The 25,954-nt window shown below is 55.4% G+C and overlaps 1 long non-coding RNA gene across 1 annotated transcript; it reads left to right on the forward strand.

The window, feature by feature from the left end:
• Positions 1-7,391: 7,391 nt before the first annotated feature.
• LOC132657925 (uncharacterized) lies at positions 7,392-25,139 on the forward strand. The gene is made up of 2 exons (XR_009596727.1): positions 7,392-7,760; positions 20,748-25,139. It is a non-coding gene; the product is annotated as an uncharacterized LOC132657925 (long non-coding RNA).
• The last annotated feature ends 815 nt before the right edge of the window (positions 25,140-25,954 follow it).

Consider the following 25,954-nt stretch of genomic DNA (forward strand, 5'->3'; position numbering starts at 1 on the left):
CCGTGTCTGGGGGCAGATGCGTCTTCTCACGGGGTCCTCACCTGGAGGGGCGGCAGGGTGCTCCCTGGGGGTCCCTTTTATAAGGCCCTGATCCCCTTCATGACCTCCTCACTGCCCCCCAGACCCCTCTCCTGACACCATCACATTGGGAGGGGATAGGGGCCTTCATGTGAGTTCTGAGGGGCTCAGACCTTCAGACTCCAGCAACCAGAAAGAGAAAATGAGATGATTAGAGCCCTAAGGTTCATTTCAGCCAAGCTATCCATAAACGAAATGATTCATTTCTACACAGGAACAGAATTTACAACAAAAACACGAAGTAGTTGTTGCTGGTGTCAGGGAGAGACCCGAATCTGCTGGTCTGGGAGGGAATCCACGTGGGCCTGGGTGCCTGACAGGGGTTGGGGTGCTGGGGCCCGCAGGGTGGGAAGCTCGAGGGTCCTGTTCTGGCCCCCAGGAGCCAAAAGTGGGGAAGGCAGGGGCTGTCCCCAGGGCCGGAGCCGACAGCATCACCCATGGGGCTGCCTGTGACTGCACAGAACCCGCAGGTCCAGCCTCGCCCACCTTCACAGCAAGGCAGCAGTGGTGTTAGTAATGACAGAGATGATGATAACACATTTGAGGAACAGAAATCTAGTCACCATGTAAGAGCTGTGAAAGTGAGGAACAGAAATCTAGTCACCATGTAAGAGCTGTGAAAGTGAGAGCGTTAATTGCTCAGTCGTGTCCGACTCTTTGTGACCTCACGGGCTGTAGCCCACCAGGCTCCTCCGTGCATGAAATTCTCCAGGCAAGGGTGCTGGAGTGGATAGCCGTTCCCTTCTCCAGGGGATCTTCCGGATCCAAGGATCCAACCTGACTCTCCTGCGTTGCAGGCACATTCTTTACTGTCTAAGCTACCAGGGAAGCCCCAGAAGAGCTGTGGACCCTCTCATTTCAAGTCTGGGTTTACGTGAACATTTCAGCTCAGCAGAGAATGAGACATTTGTTCTTTAAACAATTCTTTCCATGTCTCTGTCATTTTTGTTTTCCATTTTAATTTCCATTTTACAGATATGTGTGTGTGCTCCATCGTTCAGTCGTGTCTGACTCTTGGTGACCCCGTGGACTGGAGCCCGCCGGGCTCCTCCGTCCATGGGACTTTTCGAGCAAGAACACCAGGGTAACTCCAGATCTCCAGGGGATCTTCTGGACCCAGGGATGGAGCCTGTGTCTCCTGAGTACAGATACTGACAATAAATGCACTCTCTCTCCCCCACTGTCTTCCTTCTGTCTCTCTTTCTCCCCTCCCTCCCTTAAACATGCCCTCGTCTCCCTCGTAGAGTCTCTGCCATGGATATTCTGAAGCCGACGAGGTCCAGCACGGTCACACGGCAGAGGGTTTCCCATCAGGCTGGAAAGTTTTATCTGCCTAGCTCCAGCCCTGAGAAGAGCTGTGTAGGAAGCGTGAGGTGTGAGCAGCTTCCAGGGCGTCCGCTGGGATGCCTGAGCTCAGATTAAAGAGGACAGTCCCGGGGCCTCGTCTCCATCAGCGGGCTGGGCTTGGCCCAGCTGAACTCAGCAGCATCGTCCCGACTCCTGCATTTCAACTTCATTTCCAAATATAAAGCCTTCAGCTGTGTCGGGCACTTTGATTTCTCTGGATGTCGGGCTGGGCTTTTCAGATGTAAATGTGCCCCAGGTGGGTCTTCCTGAGCTGCCTGGCCCCGGCCCAGGAGCACACCTGACAGGTGCAGCCCCTGTCCTTCCCCCTCCGTGTAATCCTTCATGTCTCGTATCAAAGACACCCTCCCGCCCAGAGTTGAAAGCAAAATTACTCTCAAAGGAATTTATGACAAATACAATAATTCCTTTTAATGCAGGGATGTTTTATCTACCAGCACAGTAAGTACATATGCTACCAGGAAATAACCATTATGTCTACAATTACCATATTATATTTAGAGAACACAATTAATCCTTTAATTGGAGCCAGAAATATATGGTTTCCTCTGCACAGCTCCTCTGATGCTCATCCGTGGATACCCAAGCCTTCCTCCACGAGGCTGCAGCCACCTCGTGGGAGCCAGTTCACCTCTAGGAGGAACCCACCGAGCTGTTCCCACCTTGAAGAGGTGTGCTGGGGTGGAAATGCCTTTCCCGAGCCCTGGCTGGGTTCTCCGCTCTTTGCAACTTTCAGGTCCCGCCAGCCTGGTTTTCTCTTTGGGAAGCTAGAAATATCTCAGGTTCAGTGTTTTACTAACAGGATCACAGAAGGCTGGTTCACCCTGCCCATCCTAGCCACAGGAAGGCCTCAGGCTTGGCTTGCGGTGTTTAAAGTCCCCAAACCAGGTGTTAAATCGAGGCTGGGAACTCAGAGGCTCATTCAAAGAAAATGCCGTGAGTCAGACACTGCTGGCAGCAGGCGGGCGCCCTGTAGGTGTCCCGGGTCTTCCCGCGCCACGGGCCTTCTCCAGCACCTCTCCGAGGGTCTGCAGGGTATCCCCAGCACAATCGTGGCCTGCCTGCCAGACTTTCAGGCTGTTCCCCTTTTCCTCATCATCGTGAGAATTGGTCCACTGGGCATGCGAGCTTCTTTTTCAGTTCATAATCTATGGGGAACATTTTTCCTGGCCATATATTTTATGTGAATATATGAATTTAAGTGTCCTGACTATGAAATCAGCAACTGAGAAAGTAGTAAAAAAAAAAAAGAAAGATCATTTTAAAAAGAAAAGAAAAACCTGTAATCATACTTCCCAGATCTATTTTAAATGCATCAGGATAGTTTTACACTCAGATCTTTATTTTCCACCCTCCCCACCACTCACCAAAAAAGCTATTTTAGGATCCTGTTGCTTCACGGGGGAACTTCTGGGTGAGTGTCTGGTGGCCATGATTCATAACGTCTAAAAGTGTGTGTCTGTTTTCCCAGACTTATTTTTCAACAGAATATTCTGCATATTATTTTTTATTCAATTGATTTTTAAAATTGTATTGAAACATAATTGTTTACAATATTGTGTTAGTTTCAGATGTACAGCACAGAGGCACAGAGCTGCCTCCAGGCTTTTCTTAATGTTTATGTTGTTGCTCTTGCTCACTTGCTAAGTTGTGTCTGACTCTTTGCAGCCCCACAGACTGCAGCACGCCAGGCTTCTTTGTCTTTTACTATCTTCCAAGTTTGCTCAAATTCATGTCCATTGAGTAGGTGATGCCATCCAACCATCTCGTCCTCTGTCATCCCCTTCTCCTCCTGCCCTCAATCTTTCCCGGCATCATGGTCTTTTCAAATGAGTAGGCTCTTCCCATCAGGTGGCCAAAGTATTGGAGCTTCAGCTTCAACATCAGTCCCTCCAATGAACACCCAGGACTGATCTCCTTTAGGATGGACTGGTTGGATCTCCTTGCAGTCCAAGGGACTCTCAAGAGTCTTCTCCAACACCACAGTTCAAAAGCATCAATTCTTCGGTGCTCAGTCTTCTTTATGGTCCAACTCTCACATCCATACATGACCACTGGAAAAACCATAGCCTTGACTATACAGAGACCAGACTGCAAGGAAATCAAACCACTCAATCCTAAAGGAAATCAGTCCTGAATATTCACTGGAAGGACTGATGCTGAAGCTGAAATTCCAACACTTTGGCCACCCGATGCGAAGAACTGACTCATTGGAAAAGATCCTGATGCTGGGCAAGACTGAAGGCAGGAAGCAAAGGGGACGACAGAGGATGAGATGGGTGAATGGCATCACTGACTCGATGGACACAAGTTTGAGTAAACTCCGGGAGTTGGTGATGGACACAGAGGCCTGGTGTGCTGCAGTCCATGGGGTCACAAAGAGTCAGACGCGACTGAGTGACTGATCTGAACTGACCTGACCTGATAGATATGTTTATTCTCCTCTTTTAAGTTGGACCCATTATGTGGTTGCCTTTAGAGCAAAGGTGTGTTTGAACGTTCATAACCTGGCACACCATCACAGGGGGTTTAGTGCTTGGATGCGCTGTAGGCATCAATCCTTGCCCCACAGGTGGGCTTCCACGCCACCCCCTGCTGCTGTTTTGTGGGGTTAGAGCTAATCCCACAAAATGTGTGCTGAGTTGCACAGCAATGTACGCGTATGTGCGCCAGCACACTTGGCCTCTCTTGTTGTCTCCATAGGCCGTGAGTCACAGGAGGTGACCCCTAGGTTCGACCAAACAACGTGCCGTAAGGACATCTTCGACGTGGGGGTTGGGTTTCATCCTCCAAGGAGAATGGGGTTCGGAGGAGCCGACACCGCTGAATGCGGCTTCGGGAAGACCTCCTGCAGCTGAAGGGTCAATGCGTCTTGTCTCACGCTCCAGGCACCTGAGTGAGTGTTAGCCTCTCGGTCGTGTCCGACGCTCTGTGACCCCATGGCCTGTAGCCCCCCAGGCTCCTCTGCCCATGGAATTCTCCAGGCAAGAATACTGGAGTGGGTTGCCATTCCCTTCGCCAGGGGATCTTCCCGACACAGGGATCGAACCCAGGTCTCCTGCAGTGCAGGCAGATTCTTGGCCATCTGAGCCACCAGGGGTGTTTAACAATCAAAGTAACTGGAATCTGACCATTCAGTAAAATAACCTGGTCCAGGTAAACATTTCACCCTTCTCTCGGGGCCTGAGTTGTCAAGCCAAATCAAACCAACCGACAGAAACGAAAACGTCGCTGTACTGCCTTTGCTTTGGGATGCCGTGAACTTTGCAAGGCGTGGTGACTGGGTGAACATCGGGAGGAAAGAGAATCAGATAAGCCCAGGCGAGGTGCGAGCAGGGCTTTGTGTGGGAATTTATAAGAAAGTAGCTAACTCAGGGCAAGCTTTTGGGGAAATTTTTGCTGCGAGGCGTGTTTCCACTTAGCCCTCCTGCGTGTGCACATTCAAGGCTGTGTCCTTCGGGCCAGTTACGACAACAACTGTTGCAAATACTCGCAACTCCACGCTCATTTTCATCTGCTGTTGGTGAGGAGAAGTCAAGGATCAGGAGCTAACTTAGGTGGTCATTGTTCAATTTTTTAAAGAATTTTAAGGATTCTTTTCTGTAGAGCAGACAGGACTGGGGCCAGCCGTTGGCTGCTGGGTTTGGACAAGGAGAGGGCTCGGATGACGCAGGTGCGTGGGAAAGGCGTGTTTTCACTCCTGGGAAACATCCTGGGGGGCATTAGTAGTTTCTCCCAGAAGCTGCTCGCAGGGTAGGTGCTGGGGCCGCACGGAGCTGTGATCCCCTGATAAACATCTACGCCTTGAAAGTTTGATGAATGTCTGTTTCTCTTCATTGTGCAACTTCGAAGTCAAGTCTACATGAAAATACAGCATCTCTTTGAAGATGTTCAAAGAGACTCCTCCGATTTTCTGAAGCTGTTTGTGAAAAGATCTCTATTAACATGTTCTTATGGGAATGGCATGCTACCAGTGGCTTTGTGTTAAAGATTTCAAATATGTATGAGAAATGTTAAAAGACAGATGGTCTGAGAGTGTGTTAGGTATTCCAGGAGGTTGAACTCTTTAGGGTCCTGCATTGGCATGAGAGTCTGAGGTTCGCGGGACAGTGTGGCCTGGGAGCTTAGGAGCAGAAATATTAAGGGATTTTGTGATTTGTAGCACCACGTGTGTTAAGGGTTCTTGACTGTACCAGAATTGTTTCCACCTCTAAGTGTGGCCAGGGCTTATTCTGACCTGTGATTTTATTGAAAGACTCTGTGGATATTATTTCACATGCAGCAACGGGGACAAGTCTGTGCTGGCCGAGAATGTGATTCCACACGATTCCAATCTTTCTCATTAGCTGGGTTACCACCAGAGTAAAAGAAATGTTGCAAAAATATGTTGTGTGGGTGGTGTTCCCTTTGGCAAAGTAACAAGCACGCAAGATGAAACCACCACCAAGAAAGAAAGAAGCATTTAACCAAACACTAAGACAAAATATTGTGTTGTTTCTGGAAGGAAGTGAAGGTCCTAGAGGGCTGGCGTTCTCTGTGGGCGTGTTCGTGTTCACTGCTGTGACTTTGCTTGGAATCATTTCAAATGTGAGTTCTGTCTGACCGGGGCCTTGTTCCCAGGCCTCCTCGCCTTCGACCTCAGAGCCCCACCCAGCCCACAGCGCCTCTGGATCTGCCTGGCGAAGCGCCCCGCTGCTCTTCCCCCGGGATCAAGTGCACAGCAGCTGTGTTTCATCTCACAGCCACGCTCCTCATAGAAAAGGCCCTGTGCGAACACGGCAACCGCCTACGTGCCGACAGTTTTCTGAGCTTGCTTTTGTTGACGTGAACCTGTTGTTGGCAAGAGAAGGCCCTTGGGGAATGTTTATTTTTTATTTCATGTATTTGTTTGCTTATTCGGTGAGTTTTACACCACATTCCAGACGCCACTGAAAGATCTTTGGAAAGTATCAGTTTATAGTTGCTAAACGAGGGGATGGGCAGGCTTGGAGCGCTCCCCGTGTGTGTCTGTGGAAACGGTGTTCGGGGTGGTGACGGGCATCGTCCGTCACCAGCTTCGAGCTCGCTCGTCCCGCCGTCTCTGGGGTGGGCACTCTGATCACGGCTCTGTTTACGGGGCAGGAAACAGAGGCCTCTAGAGGCTGGGTGAGTCTTCCAGGCCCCAGGAACCAAGGTCCCAGATCCCGGTGTGGCCCAGAGCCGTGGTGCCAGCTGCCTGCCCAGCCGAGCGCCGCCAAGCTCCATTGACATGTCGGCCAGCCTGACCTGAGGGCTGGGCCTTGGCCCCCGTCAGGACCTTCAGTGGCCGTCTCTGGCCCTTGAAGCGCAGTCAGTAAAGAATCTGCCTGCAATGCAGGAGACCCAGGTTCAGTTCCAGGGTGGGGAAGATCCCCTGGAGAAGGAAACGGCAGCCCAGTCCAGTATTCTTGCCTGGAGAATCCCATGGACAGAGGAGCCTGGAGGGCCGTAGTCCATGGGGTCGCAAGAGTAGGATACGATTTAGCAACTAAACCACCGCTGGCCTCCGTTCCTGGTCCTGACAGCACACGTGTCTGTGGCACCAGATGCCCCCCGATTGAGGACCGTGCCCTCCGCCCTCCCCTGAGGCAGCCCCCTCTGTCTTCCTCCCCACCCTGGGCTCCCAGCCCCGGACCAGAGGGTCCTTGTCCTTCAGCGCTGTGACGTCCTAAAGCCCATGACTGTCCAGCGCCCTGCCCACAGTAGCCGGCAGCGTGGCAGAGCCCACAGAGCACCCGCCCACCCGGGGCAGCTCAGGGCTGCAGGGATTCCCCAGCCACTCTGCTCCACGGGGAAGTGCAGGCAGGAGAGTGTGGGCCCCACAGAAGTGGGAGCGACGCAGGACGCACAGTGGCTCCACAGGCCGGGGGCCAGCCGCAGACTCCGAGAAGGCGGACCCAGGGGCCCCACGCGGGAGGCAGGGAGATGCGCAGAGCCAGCCTCCCCCGGACAGTCACGCCCTCGGCCTGGAAGGCAGCCCTGGCTGTCCGCATCTCCAGCCATGGGAGCCCGGCCTCCTGGACTCCTCCTGAAGACCCACGAGAAAGCCCAGGAGCCCCAGGACCTGGGGACTCCGGCAGCATCTGCATCCGTGAGGTGCACAGAGCCTGGGGGCTCCCGCAGTGCCGGCATCCCTGGGGAAGGGCTCGTGTGTCACAGCCACCACGGACGTCTGGGGCGGGAGACGGCGGTGCAGCAGGGAGAAAGGCATCTGTACGCAGGCCACGGACACGAGCCACACCCGCCGCTCACAGTGGTGGATCAGGAAGAGCAGCTGCGGACCAGGACCCAGAGCAGGGGTGAGGTGGCGAGGGGGGCAGGAAGGAAGGGGCAGGGCTGGCTGTGGGGACTGGGTTAGGGGTGGGAACCCTGGAGGACCAAGACTTGGAGAGGGGGAGGGCAGGAAGAAGTGGGCAGGGCTGGCTTGGGGACCAGGCAGGTGGGGGACGGGAACCACAGAGAACCAGGACCCAGTGGGGGGTGGGGCAGGAAGGAACGGGCAGGGCTGACTGTAGGTACCAGGTAGGGGGGCAGGAGCGTAGAGGACCGGGATCTGGGATGGGGGGGCAGGAAGGAGCAGGCAGGGCTGGCTGTGGGGACTGGGTTAGGGGTGGGAACCCTGGAGGACCAGGACTTGGAGAGGGGGAGGGCAGGAAGGAGCCGGCAGGGCTGACTGTAGGTACCAGGTAGGGGGCGGGAGCGTAGAGGACCGGGATCTGGGATGGGGGGCAGGAAGGAGCAGGCAGGGCTGGCTGTAGGTACCAGGTAGGGGGGCGGGAACCCTAGAGGACCAGGATCTGGGATGGGGGGCAGGAAGGAGGGGGCAGGGCTGGCTGTGGGGACTGGGTTAGGGGTGGGAACCCTGGAGGACCAGGACTTGGAGAGGGGGAGGGCAGGAAGGAGCCGGCAGGGCTGGCTGTAGGTACTGGGTAGGGGGCGGGAACCCTGGAGGACCAGGATCTGGGATGGGGGGGGCAGGAAGGAGCGGGCAGGACTGACTGTAGGTAGCAGGTAGGGGGCGGGAGCGTAGAGGACCGGGATCTGGGATGGGGGGCAGGAAGGAGCGGGCAGGGCTGGCTGTGGGTACCGGTAGGGGGCGGGAGCCCCTCTCCCCACGAGGGAGGAGCGTGGTCGCCGCTCTCCGTGAACTCAGTAAGGGAGCGCGGAACAGCTGCAGGACCTGATGCAGATTTCACCTTGAAGACGCCCTTCTCCCTCTCTCACCCCCGCACACCACGCTGAGAGGCCCGGCTGCCTTTGTCTTACTGTTTCACTTGCTGGTTCCCGCTTCCTCTTCCTCACTGACCGATTACAGGGCAATCTGCGCTCGAGAACCACGATCGGGACCCCAGGCTTCCCCGCAGGGCCCTCCCGGCGCCGGGCGGGACGGGGGTTGGTACCTCTGGCAGCTGGGTGATCACACCGGGCAGCCCCGGGCCCTGGCCCCAGCCGCTCCTCCCGCCGAAGCTCAGCTCACGACATCACCTGAATCAATGATTTTTAAAACATACATTTCCATTTAGTGATTCATGCTGGGTCTAATTCACTCACCGTTTAATGTCACTTAGAATCATCCAGGGACTAAAAGAGGCCCACAGAGAACAGATTGTAAACGTATATTTTAAAGATAAAAATGGGCCTTTAATATTCTACAGGATTTCAAATCCCTGGACAAAGAGTGTCAGCTTAAATTTAAAGGAAGCTCTCGCATATCTGTCTTTGAAAAAAAAAAAAAAAAAAGGAAAATGCAGCCGGGCCTTGTCTAAAGCAGAGGACTCGTCTCTTTCAAATTACAGTTTTCAAGTCTGATACAGCCAGATAATCATCGGCGGCTCAAATAAAATCATTATTTTGGCTGAGAGAGAAGGCTCATTCGAGGGGGAAGTTAATGACAGCAGAGATGTCTAATGAGACTAATCCAGAGACTCTGGCCGACATTAAAGGCGTGCAGGCCCTGCCTTTTGCTTCGGGTGGGACTCAAGACTGGCTGAAAGGCAGCAGGGAAGTCTCGCCTTGAACGCAGGGATCAGAAGGCACTTTCGGCAGAAATGAGGAATTAACTCCTGCCCACGTCACGACCTCAGCCATCAGGGGGAACCTGCTTCTCTTCCACGGGCTCCTTTTATCCTGGATATCACAATGTGGTTTTAACTTCAGGGCCAAAGCAGGTGTGGAAACATCGGTGACGCTCACCAGCATGGAAAAGGGCTCATTCTTGGTGACTCAGAAGGACACGTACAGGCTCACCTAACCTTCTGAATCATCTAGGCTCCAAATGCGAACTCTCGGAAGTCGTGAGGCCGTGTTCTGGCAACCAGCTCTTTCACATAAGCATCATCCAGTTTCAGCTGGGAGACTGAGGTCTGGGAGGGAGGAGGGAGTCGATCTTGGTCTCGAGGGTCGCGTTCCTGGAGTCTTCCCATGGGACCCGGTGCAGGATGGGTCTGGCCAGGGCTGGGCGACCGGGAGCTCACTGCCCAGAGCGGATCTGCAGGACCAAAGCCCTCCCCTGCCACCCACAGGTCCCTCCTCTCGACTCTGACGGAGGCCTCACTTGACCCCACGACAACGCTGGTCCCGTTAGCACTTTCGGCTCCCATGCAGGTGATGGAGATCCAGCGGTGGGCCTGGCTGTTGCCTGGACGGCTGGGGCAGGTGGCAGAGGAGGGTGGGAAGGACAAGGGAGCCAAGGGCAACAGCGGCCCGAGTGTCCACATCACTCGGAGCCGCTGGGAAGCCGTCCTGTCCTCCCAAAGGCCGACTCAGAACCTCCCGAGGGGCTGCTCTCCGCAGGCTGGACTGGGCCACTTCCTTCTATTCTGTCCTCTGGTGGGCGCGCACAGGTGCAGAGGAGGGAAGCTTTGGACCCAACCAGGTCACAGCTGCCTTGCTCCTAATCCCAACCCCTCCGCTCTTTCAAGAAGCTCCTGGTCCGGTGGGGATTCCTGTGAGAGAGTAATGTCACTCCTTGTTAGTTACTGGCATTGGGAGAAGGAGGGGTCCCTGACGTCTGGATTGGCCAGGGCACGTCACGGGACTCACAGTGAAAACAGCAGTTTTTACAGAGGTGGCACAGCCTGTCAAACCTAAAGGAAATCGACCCTGAATACTCCCTGGAAGGACGGATGCTGAAGCTCGAATACTTTGCCCATCTGGTGCGAAAAACTGCTTCATTGGAAAAGACCCTGATGCTGGGAAAGATTGAAGGCGGGAGGAGAAGGGGACGACAGAGGATGAGAGGGTTGGATGGCATCACCACCTCGATGGACATGAGTTTGAACACGCTCCGGGAAATGGTGAAGGACAGGGAGGCCCGGCGTGCTTGCAAAGATTCCGACAAGACTGAGCAACTGAACAGCCACAACAACCCGGACATAGTGTGAATTTTGTCCCATTTCCCTCCTGAGTTAGTCGCCAACACGGCTATCCTGAGGCTGGGTTGTTTGCATGGCCTCCATTTCCAAACTTTTGACGTTAAATAGAAGTGTTTATCCTAAGCCATTTCTAGAGAGATCTGGGTCTATGGGGCTGAACGAGCATGTGAGAAGCTCTGTTTCTCCAGCCCTTGAAGACCTGCCCGGCACACCTCCACCAATCGATGTCCAGGAGAGTCCCTCAGAGCAGGAACCCCGAGGAGATGAGGCCGTCAGTACCAGCACCCGGAGCGCTCTGCCCGAGGGTCCCTTAGAGCTGCTGTGTGGGAGGGCAGACCCTCACAATCCCATCAGAGGGATGTGCTCCTAGTTCCCTCGTGAGGGTCACTGTTCGCGTTCAGGCCTTAACAAGAGCAGTGAGGTCTAGATGGCTGTTTTGCCGCAAAGTGTGGGCCCAGCGCTGGGCACGGCACCAGTTTCTTACTGGCCACCCAGGCTGGGGAAGCCTGAGCCTCATGCAGCCAGCCTGACGTGCCGCTCCAGGAGCTGGGGATCTGGGGGCCGCCCTGATGCTCCGCCTGATGGCCTTGTTGGGAAGAACAGACACATTTAGAGGTGTTTCACACCTTTCAAGTTTCCTCTTGAATGAAAAAAAAAAGCATCATCAAGTTCAAACCCAGCCTGGAATCTAGTCCTCCTGGCTTCATTCAGGCTAACAGAAGAGCTGGAGCTGAGTGTCGGCCTGCAGGACACAGGTGTCCTCTTGAGAAATTTCACTTCCCATGAAAACCGCCGCCTTTACACAGAGCGGGAGCGCGGGCTCGCATCTCGCAGACACCTAATGGGCTTGAAACGGACAGAGAGATCAAGGGTATGCAAACGAGAGGCCTCATCCTGCCTGGACCCTGGGGCCGCCCTGCCTGGGCCTTGGGCCTCTCACCTGGGACCCGCGCTGCTCAGCTTCTCATATCTGCCGTGGAAACAGCTTTTCTGACCCGCTGAGTCTGAGAAGGGGAGTGCAGGGGAGACGCCGCTGGTTCATCCCTCTGTGTGCTCTCGGAATTCCAAATGAACGGCGGCGGGGGGCGGGAGGGGGGGGCACAGCTGTGGATCCAGCAGGGCTGCAGTCACCGCAGGGAGGAGCGTCAGAAAGGGTCTGCTGCCGCTTCCCGCGACGGGGCAGGGACTGCAGCCGAAGCAGCCGAGAGTCCCCTGGAACACTGCCCAGCACCAGGGTGCTGTGTGCGTCCAAACGGGAGGGCCTGGGCCCCGGGGGCCTGACGGACAGACTGATGCCTGCCTCTTGTGTTGTTTAGTGACTCCCTAAGTGAGGGACAGGGAGGCCTGGCCTGCTGCCATCCACGGGGTCACAAAGAGCTGGACACAACTGAGTGACTGACCTCAGCTGAAGTATTGTCTGACTCTGTGCGGCCGGGACTGCAACCTGCCGGGCTCCTCGGTCCATGAGACCTCCCAGGCAAGAATCCCGGAGTGGGTTGCCATTTCCTCCTCCAGGGGATCTTCCTGACCCAGGGATCGAGCCCACGTTTCCTGCGTCTCCTGCACGGGCACGTGGAGTCTTTACCTCTGAGCCACCCTATGCGTGGTGTTATGTTTGAAGATGCACGCTGCTGTATTTAAAATAGATGACAACAGTGACTTACTGGACAGCACGGGGACTTACGTCCAGTGTGAGGTAACCACTTAAATGGGAAAAGAATTTGAAAAGGACTGGATGCATGTCCACGTTTGGTGGACTTGCTGTGCTGAATGCCTGAAGCTTACACAGCACGCTGCCTCAAGCATTCTCCAATATAAAACAAAAAGTTAAAAAAAAAAGAATGGTGGCTCAGACGTTGAAGAATCTACCTGCAGCTTAGTAGGCCAGGGTTCCATCCCCGGGCCGGGAAGGTCCCCTGGAGAATTCCCTCAGTCTTGCCTGGAGAGTCCACAGACAGAGGAAGCCAGGAGGATACTGTCCGTGCAGCCGCACAGGGCTGGACGCGACTGAGTGGCCCACACAAGTGCACCCACGCATTAGCACAGAGCCTCAGTTTCCCGTGGATCTTAACAGCATACGACGCTTGACTCTATGCACGGAACTTAGTACAATCAGCCCATAAAGCGATACTAGTTCAGAGTGGTGCTGGCCTGTTCTCCGTGAGTACCCTTTCTCCTGGGAGAGTGTCACGAGCACGCAAGCATGCGTTCGGGCTAAGTCAGCAGGGTTTCCTCAGCATCCTGGGGGATATTTTGCTTGGAGCTTGCGCGTATCGGAGCCCTCAGAGTGGTGTGTGTTGAACGCCACTCTGCTTTTGAAAAGCAGCCACGATTGTCACCGGTTCCGACCAGATGACGGATACGCTTAAGGCTCTTAGACAGGCTTCGGCAGTGCTGTTTACTTTTGGGGTGAGCACAAACATTCCGAGGCTGTTAGGCTGGGGATGGAGCTTTTGTTAGGGTTTTATGGGAATTACAGTATTTAAAGAGCACATCTCACCAAAGAGAACTTTGAAGGCTCTTAAAGTGCACCTCTTGACAGACCGTTATTGTGAGGGGATCTGGTTAAATCGCCCGTACTTCTAGGAACGCTGCCTCACGAGAGGTAGCCCGGCCCCGTGACCCTGCTGGTGCAGGAGGCAGCAAGAAGATGGGGACAGGCAAGAGGCGCCCCGCAGCTGTAGCACGGCCCTGCCCAGGACTGCCCACCAGGCAGCCGCTTCAGGGCAGCTCACCTGCTGACCCGCACCTGGTGCGGCCAAAGGGAGCCCCCAAGGGAGCATTCCCCAGAGGGCATGGAAGGCAAGGCAGAGGCTGAAGAAACCCACACGAAGCCCGACTCGCATGAAGGATGTGCTGTCTCGGACAAGGAGAATACTGTGAATTCTCCAAAGTGACGCTGGACGATTAAAGGGTCGAGAGGCAGAATAAGAGCGTGCAGAAAAGCTTTAGAAACCTGCATTTTAGTGTGGGGAGAAGAGAGTCCTCGCCCGTCCTCTCTTCCAGAAAAAACCAAGGACTGACAGCCAAGGACTGCATTTTCACGGTAGGTTTTAGGGAAACGTAAAAGGCCCAGCTGACTCGCGGGAGTCCTGGAGTCATCGAGCTGTGTCTGTGTCAGGGCACACGAGTGACCTCGGTGCCTCTGCCTGCCTCCGAGTTCCTCACTTCCTGGCATCATAAGCATGGATTTCACCAGGCATGTATTTGCTGGGCATCAGCCACGGGTCACTGCCGTAGGCAGTGCTGGGAAACAGAGCAAAGACTAGTGCACAGCAGGCATGCAGCTCCAGGGGAGCTTGTGTGGACGCGGAGGCTGATGCAGAGGCTGATGCGAAGGCTCAAGACGCACCACCATCTCAAGCACATCGATCCTAAAGGAAATCATCCCTGGGTGTCCATCGGAAGCACTGAGGCTGAAGCTGAAGCTCTAATACTTTGGCCACCTGATGCAAAGAGCTGACTCATTGGAAAAGACCCTGATGCTGGGAAAGTGTGAGGGCAGGAGAAGGGGATGACAGAGGATGAGATGGTTAGACAGCATCACTGACTCAATGGACGTGAGCTTGCGCAAACTCTGGGAGGTACTTAAGGACGGGGCAGCCTGGCTTGCTGCAGTCTATGGGATCACAAAGAGTCAGACACAACTTAGGGGCTGAAAAACAACAGCAACAACCATTTACCCTGCAAATACCGAAGATCTGAGTGACCGAGAAAGACATGCTGCTGTCCTGGTATGCAAGGTCGGCCCACATCTACACAAGTGCCCAGCCCTTCGAGGACAGCATGCCAGGCCAGCTGGCCCATCTGCCCCTTACTCACACCCACCTCCTGACCCAGTTGTGCCAACTAACCTCCCTGCTGCCTGTTTGTATTACAGGCTTTAAAATATTTATCCTATATGGTTATGGAAATTTGATACTGGTATAAAACATTTTATCTTGTTCCTTAAAAAAAAAACAAAAACAAAGGATGAGAGAGGAATGGAATTGCATCTCGGCGATGAGGACTTCCTCCAGAAGAGCAGCTCGGGGGTCATTTCCACAGCCCTCCGTATCCCCTCCCCGCCACCTCACCTTATCCAGCTCCTGTGACACGGATCAGGTTAATGAGCAAAGCTCCCAGGTCCAAGTCTGAAATTAATGTGCTGGCAGCTGAATGTCAAGGTCAAAAAAGCCCTTTTCAGAGCTTAGAGCTCAAGACAAGCTGCAGTGAAGACAGGTGGAAATGACCAAATTAATAGTTTGCCACCAAATGTACAAATTCAGTTTGATTCCTAAATGGAAAGAATAACTATATAATCCAGTCGGTGAAACAAAATTAGATTTAAGCATTTCCAAGGGCCAGTTTGCTTCTTTGGTACAGATGGCGATAACAGTGCCTGCAGAGCAGGAGAGCCGGGTTTGATCCCTGGGTCGGGAAGATCCCCTGGAGAAGACAACGGCAACCCACTCTAGTGTTCCTGCCTGGAAAATCCCATGGACGGAGGAGCCTGGCGGGCTACAGTCCAAGGGGTCACAAAGAGTTGAACACAACTGAGTGACTAACCCATTGAGCGTGGTTGTGGCCAACAAAAAGGCTGAGAGCTCGAGTCTGTGTGACGACTTCAGGCCTGATAGGGACTAACACCTCGGTGGGCAGATTGCTGTCTCTCTCTCACCCCTGACAGGGGCGCTACGTCCGGATCCTCCCGCAGCTGTGAGCCTGAACTAAGCTCTGCACACCTCCCCACTCTGATCACCAGGCAGGAAAGCCCATCACGGAGAGATGATGGGGGACCCTGAGCATCTTCTGACAGCAGACATCCTGAACCAGCAGCCAGACTGCTGAAATCTGGCGATGATGACACTTTCAGATTTTATGTATGGTTTGGAGGCTGTCCCCGGGAGGAGGAAATGGCGACCCACTCCAGTATTCTTGCCTGGGAAATCCCTTGGACAGACACGCCCGGCAGGTTACTGGAGTCGCAAACAGTCAGACACGACTGAGTCACTGAGCCAGTCCTTGGAGGCCGTCGGGGCCAGGTTTGGTGGGGAGAGGAGTCAGGGGGACCCCAGTAACCCTGGGCTTATGCTCTGCGCTTGGGCTCCCCTGGTGCCTCAGACAGTGGAGAGTCTGCCTGCAATGCAGGAGGCCAGGGCTCGACCCCTGGGCGGAGAGGAGCCCCTGGAGGAGGGCGTGGCAACCCACTCCAGTATCCTGGCCTGGAGAATCCCACGGACGGAGGGGCCTGGCGGGCTGCAGTCCATGGGGTCGCAGAGTCGGACACGGCACTTTCACGTATCCTCTCCTCCATAATCCAAGGTCATGTCAGGGGTCTTGACCCCAGAGTGGAAACCGACTGGCAAGGCGCGGAGGAAGGGGGGGGCATGGGGGTGGGGGAGGAAGGGGCGGGGGAGCAGGGGAGCGGGGGAGAAAGGGGGTGGGGGGACAGCAGTCTGGCTGAGGGGCGGCCCCAGGGCCTCCGAGGGGGGGGGCTCCGGCTGGCCTGGGTGAGGCTTACACCCGGAGCCTCCTTCGGAAAAGGTCACCTGGCCCCGACCCTCTGTGCCCAGATGACCTTCTGCCACCTCTGGGCCTCGGGACCCACTGGGCAGCACACGAATGGCTCCGGAGCTGGGGCTGCACCCCGTGCTGTCTCTTCAACCCCTTTGTGACCCAGGAGAGCCTGGTCAAGGGAGTCTGGTGAGGATGTCCCCATGGAGAAGGAAGGCCTCTCCCAGACCCGGCCGGGGCTGCTCCCCGGCTCCCTCCCTCCCCAAAGCCACCGCTTCTGTGCAGTCCAAGTCCCCCGAGAGCACAATAGTGCCTCCCCGACTGCCCCCCGGCCTGGACTGCAGAGGCGCTGGAGCGTCGCAGGCGCGGTGATGGGGTGGGGTCCCGCCCCGGCCTCGGGGCTCGTGTGTACCAGAGCCGCTTCCTCTGCGTTCGGGGCTCTGCTGGCCACGCCGCCCCCGTCCTCACGTCCGAGGGCCTCCACGTGCCGCAGGCTGAGCCTCACGTCCTGTGTAGCTACGGGCACCTGCACCCGCCTGCAGGGAGGAGGAACCCGCCCACCTGGCCCCCTGGAACCGTGTTCCCCTGCACCCCCACTCACCTGGGGACATAGGTGTCGCCTGCCTCTGCCGCTCCGGGTAGAATGGTGCTTATGCTGACGGAGGGCTCCTGGGCTTCCCTGACACCCGCTGCTCCGGACAGACGGGAGCCGCAGCCCTCCCGAGGCTGGGGTGGGTCGGAGCCTCATCGCCGCGTTCGGGGAAAGGGCAGGTAGCTGCGGGGTCTGAGGAAGTGCCAGGGTCCCTGGCAGAGCAGCAGCAGGCCTGCGGTGCCCCCTGGGCGTCACCCCAGATTGCACCCGCATCACCCCGGTGGCCACCCTCGGGGCCCTCCGGTTTCCCTTGGATCCAGGACAGTGGGGGCAGCAGCACTCGGGCAAGACGTGGACAGGTGAGGCAGGCACAGGCTTGGAGGACCCGTGTCCCCTGCTGCCCTGACAAGGTGGCCCAGAACAGGCAGCCTGAAACGCCAGGAAGGGTTCTCTCAGGTCCTGCAAGGTGAGAACCCCCTGATCTAGGTGTCTGGCAGTCCTGAATGCGTCCCAGGTGGCACCCACCCCCCCACCGCCTCCCGGCGGTGCCGGCCGTGGGCCCTGTCCCTGGCTTCTGGAGCCATCCCTGTCTCGGCAGTCAGGACCACAGGTGTCTTGCTGTGCATCTGTATCCACGCTTCTGCTTCTTTCCTTACACCTGTCCTGGGGATTAGGGGTCCACTAACCCCAGGGTTAATTCAAAGATTGTTGCTCCTCGGAAGAAAAGCTATGACCAGCCTAGAGAGCATACTAAAAAGCAGAGACATCACTCTGCCAACAAAGTTCTGTCTAGTCAAACCTATGGTTTTTCCAGTGGTCATTACGGATGTGAGAGTTGGACTATAAAGAAGGCTGAGTGCTGAAGAATTGATGCTTTTGAACTATGGTGCTGGAGAAGACTCTTGAGAGTCCCTTGGACTGCAAGGAGATCCAACCAGTCAATCCTAAAGGAAATTAACCCTGCATATTCATTGGAAAGCTGAGACTGAAGCTGAAGCTCCAATACTTTGACCACCTGATGTGAAGAGATGACTCACTGGAAAAGACCCTGATGTTGGGAAAGATTGAAGGCAGAGGAGAAGGGAACGACAGAGGATGAGATGGTTGGATGGCATCACTGACTCAATGGACATGAGTCTGAGCAAGCTCTGGGAGTTGGTGATGAACAGGGAGGCCTGGCGTGCTACAGTCCATGGGGTCGCAAAGGGTCAGACACAGCTTAGCAACTGAAGAGTGAAACTCCAGTGCGATGTAACTGTAGCTATTTTCATCAGCCGTGACCCTAATCCAGACAAGGTTCTGAGATCCTGGGGGTTAAGTCTCCATCGTAGGAGCTGGAGGTGGGGACACAATTTGTCCCCTAGCACCTGGGCACAACATTACGGGTGCCCAATGGTCATCAGGATGAATGAGACCACAGCTGGAGAACATCACGGCCCCTGTGATGACTGCACGGTGGACGCAGCTCGGGGAGCTCACACAGGGTCTGTTGGCATTCCTTTCGCCCGGGCTCAGGGGTGGCTCAGCTCAGCTCAGCCTTTAGGATTCGGCTTTTTGTTAGCACGCCTTCTGTTAGTGGCCATCTGTGTTTTCTGTAATCTCTCCTTATGTATCATCTGTCCGGTGAGTGACGTTATTGGTGCCCCTCCTGCGTCGTGGGCAAGGGCCGCGCATCCCCTCCCCAGGCTCAGTCCCGGAGGCCCTGCCAGGGAGGAAGGCTCAGCCCAGGGTTGTGGGGGCCTGCTTGTGGATGAGGGTCCTCCCAGGGTGCCCCTGGATGCGCGTGCCTCCGCTTAGGGTCGGGGCTGCCCTCTGAGACCCTGGTAGAGCGAGGCCAGGGAGGGGAGATGCTGCATTTCCCCACCCGCTGACTCACCCCGCCCCAGACCGTCCTTCCCGCATAGAGATCAGGGAGACTGCACCTGCGGAGGGGTGGCCCCAGGCATCGTAGGGAGGCAAGAGTCCCCTTGAGTCTCCCTGAGGGGGGTCTTCTTCTTCCTGCCAGGGGCGGGGAGCAGGAGGTGTACCTGTAGCCTTCTCAGCACACCGAGCTGATCCCAGCGACCCCAGCCAATCAGCATCTCCTCTAAGTGCCTCCTCCACTGCACCCCCAGCCAGGACCCCAGGGTCCCCAGGTGAATGGGGGACGGGGGGCCGTTGCTGTGAAGGAGGAGGTGCTTCCTGGCACGAGGCTGGCCTGCCCCTGACCCCAGCCCCGCTCGGCCTGAACTCTTGCCTCCTCCCCAGCCTCTGGGGAGTAATCATAGGCTCCTTGCTGCACTGAGCTGACCCTCCAGCCCGTATCACTCCATCCATGACCCCAGGTCACCAATCTCCCCAGAACCACATGAGCTCTGGGCTGGGAGAAAGTCTACCCGCCCCTTTGTGTAACGGGTAATAAAACGTGGACGATGATCAGGAGAACAATCGCGTCTCCAGCCAGGCCCTCCTCATGCATTAGTGATGTGGGTTTGCAGTAAAGCCTCATCCGCTCCCTGCTGAGAAGTGTTTAACTTCTCCTAACACTGCTCAGCTCTGGCTCCCTTAGCCACAAGACGAAGTTGAACACCAGGGCTGGGAGTTGCTTCCAGGGGGCAAGGTTTAATTACGGGTGTCCTGTGCAAGCCAACCATCACGGCGCCTCCCCTCCAAGGACAGCAGCGCAAGTCGTCGACCGAGGCAGGTGGGAAGAAAAGCCTTGCGTTCACAGCCCCAGCCTGAGCTGGCCTTGTCCTGTGTCACTGACGTGCTGTCCTGTCCTCCCGTCGAACTCACTCAGAGACCGGTCACCGCGTGCCCCAGGCCCGTGCTGGGCATCTCAGCAGAGCATCTTCCCTACGTGGCTGCAGCCCACGGGCTAGAGCTGCACTCGGCTCTCTGAGTCCACCTAGCAGAGGCAGGGCCTCAGACGGGCTGGCGAAGAGCCGCGGAGAGAGCCTCTCGGCCCTTGCTGTCCTCTGTGATCCTCATGGACTAAAGCAGATGGACAAGTCCAGAGGGGGCTTCTGGGAAGAATGGAGTGTCCTGGGCATCCCGAGATCTCTTCCACCTGCTCTAATTGTGTGTCTAAATGACGTTAATCGATTGAGTTGCTGGCACTGAAGATGCCAGGGGAACACGGACACAGCAAAGCTGGACTCTGCGTCACTAGGAAGACTTGGGTGGGTGGTCGCTCCAAAGCCTCTAAGACATGCTTGGCTAGGTGGCTGTGCCCTCTGAGCTCAGCTCTGAGCTTAGCATAAAGACTGTGATTTCAGTCTGCTCCTTGAGAGTGGCTGAGGGTTGATTAGATTATGCACTTGGGTCTTGACTGGGAATTGTTGTTCAGTCCCTAAGTCATTTCCAACTCTTTGCGACCCCATGGACTGCAACTTGCCAAGCTTCCCCATCCTTCACTATTTCCCAGAGTTTGCTCAAGCTCATGTCCACTGAGCAGGTGTTGCCATCCAATCATCTGATCCTCTGTCGTCCCCTTCTCTTCCTGCCCTCAATCTTTCCCAGCATCAGGGTCTTTTCCATGAGTTGGCTTTTTGCATTAGGTGGCCAAAGTATTACAGTTTCAACTTCAGCATCAGTCCTTCCAATGAATATTCAGGGTTGATTTCCTTTAGGATTGACTGGTCTGATCTCCTTGAAGTTCAAGGGACTGTCAAGAGTCTTCTCCATCACCACAATTTAAAAGCATCAATTCTTTGTTGCTCAGCCTTCTTTATGGTCCAGCTCTCACATCTGTACATGAATCTGTACATGAATACAACCAGAGCTTTGACAATATAGGTGTTCATTGGCAAAGCGATGTCTCTGCTTTTTACCATGCTGTCTAGGTTTGTCCACCTGATGTGAGCAGCCAACTCATTGGAAAAGAACCTGATGCTGGGAAAGACTGAAGGCAGGAGAAGAGGGCAACAGAGCATGAGATGGTTGGACGGCGTAGCTGACGCAGTCGACATGAACTCGGGCAAACTCCAGGAGACGGTGAGGAACAGGGAGGCCTGGCGTGCTGCAGTCCATGGGATCTCGAAGAGTCGATAGGACTTGGCGACTGGACAACAACAGCAACTAGATTTGTCATAGCTTTCGTTTCAAGGAGCAAGCTTATTTTAATTTTGTGGCTGCAGTTGCCGTCTGCAGTGATTTTGAAGCTCAAGAAAATAAAGTCTGCCACTGTTTCCACTTTTTCCCCATCTATTTGCCATGAAGTGATGGGGCTGGATGCTAAGATCTTAGTTTTTTGAATTTTTAGTTTTAAGCCAGCTTCTGGGAGAAACGGGCAAGACAGAGTATTAGGGCCCATCACACTGGCCATTTCTCTGGGCTTGTGTTGGAGGGTCACCCGCCCTCCGTGTTGGCAGTGGACGGCCCCTGAGCCTGCAGGTCAGGGCTGGACCCCGGACATCTGCCCCTCGGGCCAGGTGAAGCGCCGTGGAAATGAAGAAAGTGCTCGTTTATCCAATGTGGGAATGAGCGGATGGAGGCGTCATGTTCTTTTCCTAACCTGTGTGGACTCCCATCCTGGGAGAGGGTCCCAGTGACCCGGTGCCTGCAGGGGCCTGAGGGTCAGCCTCATGCCAGCCGTGCTCTGCCAGCATGCAAGTGCCTGCACACACACATGCACACTCACAGACACACACTCACTCTCTCCTGAAAGCGTTTTGCTCCACGATCTCAAGGTTCGTGAACCCAAGGTTCTTGCCAGCGCTCATTCCACAGCACTCCCCCCAGCCCCCCAGAGACTGCGTCTAGCCCATGTCTGCTGACACATTTGTCTCTCCGAAGAAGCGCTGTTGCACATTGTGTAAGGCAAACACACGCCTCTACATTTGTGTAAGTGTCTGAAGTTTTTAAATGAAAATGCGCCTGCTAATTTGAGACACAGAACGATCCCCACATGTCCTCTTTGGTGTGTATTTTCGAAGTGCTTCCGGGCGGCTGTGTGAGTCCCCTTTGTTTCCAGAATGTTCAGTGGGTGAGTTTCAAAGCAGCAGTGAAAGCAGCGGCTGGCAGATTCCAGGCTTTTCATGGTGGAATCTGAGGTCCAGGAGCAATGCGCCTGCTCCTGGGGGCAGCAATCTGGAGCCGAATTCCTCGCCCTCCGTGTTAAAACATATCCCCCTACGCAGCTGTACCAGAGCAAACTGCGCACATCTTGGAGAACTTTGCCAGCATTACTCAAAATAGGCAGATGGGCTTTTTTTTTTTTTTTTTTTTATCATTTCCAGGTGCATTTGAGGGCGAGGAGAGTTCTAACAGATCTCAGTGGGCTGTGCGCTCCAAACCCCAGAGTTATACCTGTGTATTTCATAGAGATGTTGCTTTAGAGACGGGAGCGGGGAGAATGTGCCCCCAAATCTGCCTCCAAAGGGCATCACCCTTCAGCACATTTACAGTAGGTGCTTCGGCACCATGTCCCCCAGATATTCTTTTCTCAGGTACTACGTTCTGATCCCACCTTCTGGGCAGGGCTTGGCCTGGGGGCTGGCCAGGGGAACCTGCCGCGTGTGGCTGCGCACGTGCACAGGTGAGCTAAGGACTCAAGATCAGATCCGAGAACCTGAGACAAATGTCAGCTGTCACCTCCAGACCCTGAAGCTCCCCATCGCACGTGGGTCCTGGGACTGAGACCCTCCTGGAGGGCCACTCCGTGTCCTCCCCCCGCAGACAGGCTGTGCTGTTTTGGAGAGAACGCTCTGTCCCAGCTCCTTCCCCTGTGCAGGACCAGAATTTGATACGAAATTCACTTCTTACGAAGAGGTGCCCATTCAGGTCCATCAGTGTGAAAGCGTGACTTATGCTTTATTTATTATCCTTATTTTGTGAGTAAGATTTTAGTCCGTCAAGGTTAGGTGCTTCAATTTTGGACCTGGGGTAGATTTCACCCACCACTCAGTGTTGGACCTTCCACCCTGGGGTCTTCAGAGCTTGACTTTTGGGACAAAAGTTTCAGTGAGGAGACTCGAGTAGCAGTCACCTGTCTGGTGACAGTAGGGCCACCCTGGAGCCACAGGCCCTGAGCAGCGGACCCCCTGGGGCCGTCCTCGGCAACCTCGTCCCCACAAGCCAGTCCACACCCTGAGCCCTGAGCACAGCCGTCTGCTCCTCCTCGAAGCCCTTCCCAAAGCCCTGATCATGGAAAGCACACATATTCAGGCTCCAAGCCTGCTCTCCCTGCCCTCTGCTTGCTAAGTACATTTCAAGACCCCACCCCACCCCTGGCCACCACACCCTGGTTCCTAAGGTGGTTCTGGGGCTCGCTGTCCCAGCGTGTCCCAGGTGGTCCCGATGCCTTCTGATCTGGGGCATCCGGCTCGGTGAACGTGTCCTGTCTAGACTCACGGGTACAAGGTCACACCCATCTACACCCGTCTCCAGACGACAGCACCTAGTTGTCACCTACCCCGGCTACAGCCCCTCTGTGTCCTGCGTGGACGCACGGACTGTCAGAGACCACCGGGCCTCACTGGAGCCCGTGGAGCCCCATGCAGGTCTGGGGGCACGGGCCTGTCCGTCTGCTTTAAGTCCACCTGGTGAGTGTGCCGCCCCAGCCCCGCGCCTGCTCAGGCTCCTGCGTCTTCCCACGTGGCAAGGGCTCGGCCACGAGGGGTAGGACTCAGAGGTGTCGAGGCCCCGGGGCTCCAGACTGAGCCGTCAAGACGAGTGTCATTGGAATCGAGGGCCATCACCATCCTGCAAAGACTCCACGGTGGACCCAGCCCAGGGAGTCCCTGTACGCGGAGGTCAGCGCTGCCAACGTCCGCTCTCCCAGCCTTTCCCCAGAGGGCTTGAGATGCTGAGACAGCCGCTCATCGTCTGGAGGTGACGTGGGGACACTGGTGGGTGCGGGGCCTGGGCAGAGTGGGCTGGCCCGGAACGGCCCAGAGGGACCCAGTTCCACTTCACGTTTCCTCCCAGTGCAGCCTCAGGAGCCGGCTTATAACTCTCGACTCTTGAACCCTGCCAGCAGCCTCTGTTGACCGTGAAGACGTCAGAACCTGAATTAGGGCCCTGGCACTCCTGAGTCTCCCTCATACACCTTGTTGGACAGTTAAGAATTCTTCCAGACACACCCGGGGCTCCTTGGTGGACTTTTGCATCTTGTCTCCACGTCCAGCTGAGAATTAAAGGTGATGCTCATGGGACGTTGATCTGGTCCTTTTAGGTCACAAGCCAACAGTGCTTTGCACCTGGTCTTTGTGGTCGCTCTTGAGTCCCTTACTCCTTTCGATACATGTTTTTTAGAAAATGTTATTACAAGAATATCTGTATTTATTACAAGAATAGCTGATAAGTGTAAGCAACCTGCCGATGGCTTTCATTAAAGAACCTTGGTAATGAACGAGCCTCTCTGGCTGGATAATCATCCATGAGATGCTTCTTAGATTCACAATGTCATTAAAAGCACAAATCCTTTTTCTTCTAAATTTCATCCTGTTGAGAGGAATAATCACCACCTCTTAAGTACTTGAAAAGGACTGTGAATGAAATGGATGGCAATGGATGCGTTCCTGTTAACTCATCCCAGTGTTTACCGCGGCAGAATTACTGATTAAATTTGTGAAATTGAATGAATTTAGTGCAAGATAAATTTGTACAGATCCCTGAGAAAGAGAGCTTTCTGGGAGAGAATGGAGGTGAATTCCTCTGTTTTGAGAGGGCAGGGAATGGTGGTCGGGCAGAGAGGATGAATGCTCTGCAGAAAAGCCCCACAGTGGACCATCCATGCCAGGCTGCCCACCCGTCTGGAGGGCAAGATGCCCTCAGGACTCAAGGCGAGCCAAGTCTTTTCTCGGAAATGCAGTGCATCTCACAGCAAGAGGGACGCGCTCAGCACACGTGCAGAAAAGCGCGCGCAGGTGAGCGCACCGTCTGGTCTGTGCGAGCGTGTGGACGACTGGGGGCCACACCCGGTGCAGCGTCTGAGAGGGAGGGACCGGGCGTCCGGGGTCGGGGAGGGAGGCCTTGCCGGGCAGTCGAGGCACAGGGCTCAGGAGGCCCGGGCGGGCTGTGGGCGGTGGGGCGTCCCCGCGAATCTGCGTGCTCACCCTTCAGCCCGGCGTGTGAGGCATCCTTGTGCATGACGAGTGCTCCCACCGCTGGGAAGGATCGGCTGCCTCAGAGCGTCTGGATTTCTACACCCTTCTTCCCGGCACACCGAGGGCTCCTTGCTGGAGGTTTACAGCTGCGTCCAGACCCACCTGGAAAGTAGCCTTGGCATTTGTGAGAAGATGGTCCAGTCCCTTTAAGCCACAGACCCACAGAACTTGGACCTGGTCTTTACTGAAGTTCTTGGGACTTTACTCCACTGGATACTCACTTTCTCCTGTTTTTATTATTTTTTATTATTATTATTTTTAAATCACAAGATGCAAACGCAACAGCAGCAGCATGACCAGGTGCTGCTGTGTTCTATAAGATACAGTTTTGGTCGATGCTGTAACCTAACACCTCGTTTCCTGCCCTGAGCTGGGGAGGGACATCCGGGGAGGGACATCCAGGGAGGAGCACAGGCCTTCCGAGCTCCCGGAGAGCAGCCCAAAGTGCTGTCTGCAGGTCACAGAGTCTGTGCTTTGAGCCTCCGTGACCCCCTGCCCAGCAGGCCGGTCTTCTTCTGCCCCCACCTGAGCAATTGGGAGCACAGAGCCCAGCGGGACCACGAGCTCCAGGCTCCTCCCAGCTCCTGGCAGGAGCCTCTGTTCGGGCAAATGGCGCTGGACACTGGGGTGGGCAGCCTGACCAGAAGATACGCAGGAATTTCTGCCCTCAGAGCTTTTCTCGTAAAAGACAAGAGGTTGGGGGATGGGGGAGTGTTGAGCCTGTGTCCCGTGGGGTCCCTGCCTCGGCCACTCGAGGGCTGTTTGTACGGAGAGCTCATCAGGCCGAGTGCAGGCAGGGTGATGGTCCCCTCGACTGTAACCCTTCCTTCTGACCCCATGACCTGGGGGCTAGAGGCCCTGCAGGTATCCTGGGTAGACTCAGAATGTCATGAAGGGACTGGGCACCAGCGTAAGTACCTACAGTCTAACTGTTGACACTC

This window comes from Ovis aries, chromosome 16, assembly GCF_016772045.2.
Source record: "Ovis aries strain OAR_USU_Benz2616 breed Rambouillet chromosome 16, ARS-UI_Ramb_v3.0, whole genome shotgun sequence".
Classification (NCBI taxonomy): domain Eukaryota; kingdom Metazoa; phylum Chordata; class Mammalia; order Artiodactyla; family Bovidae; genus Ovis; species Ovis aries.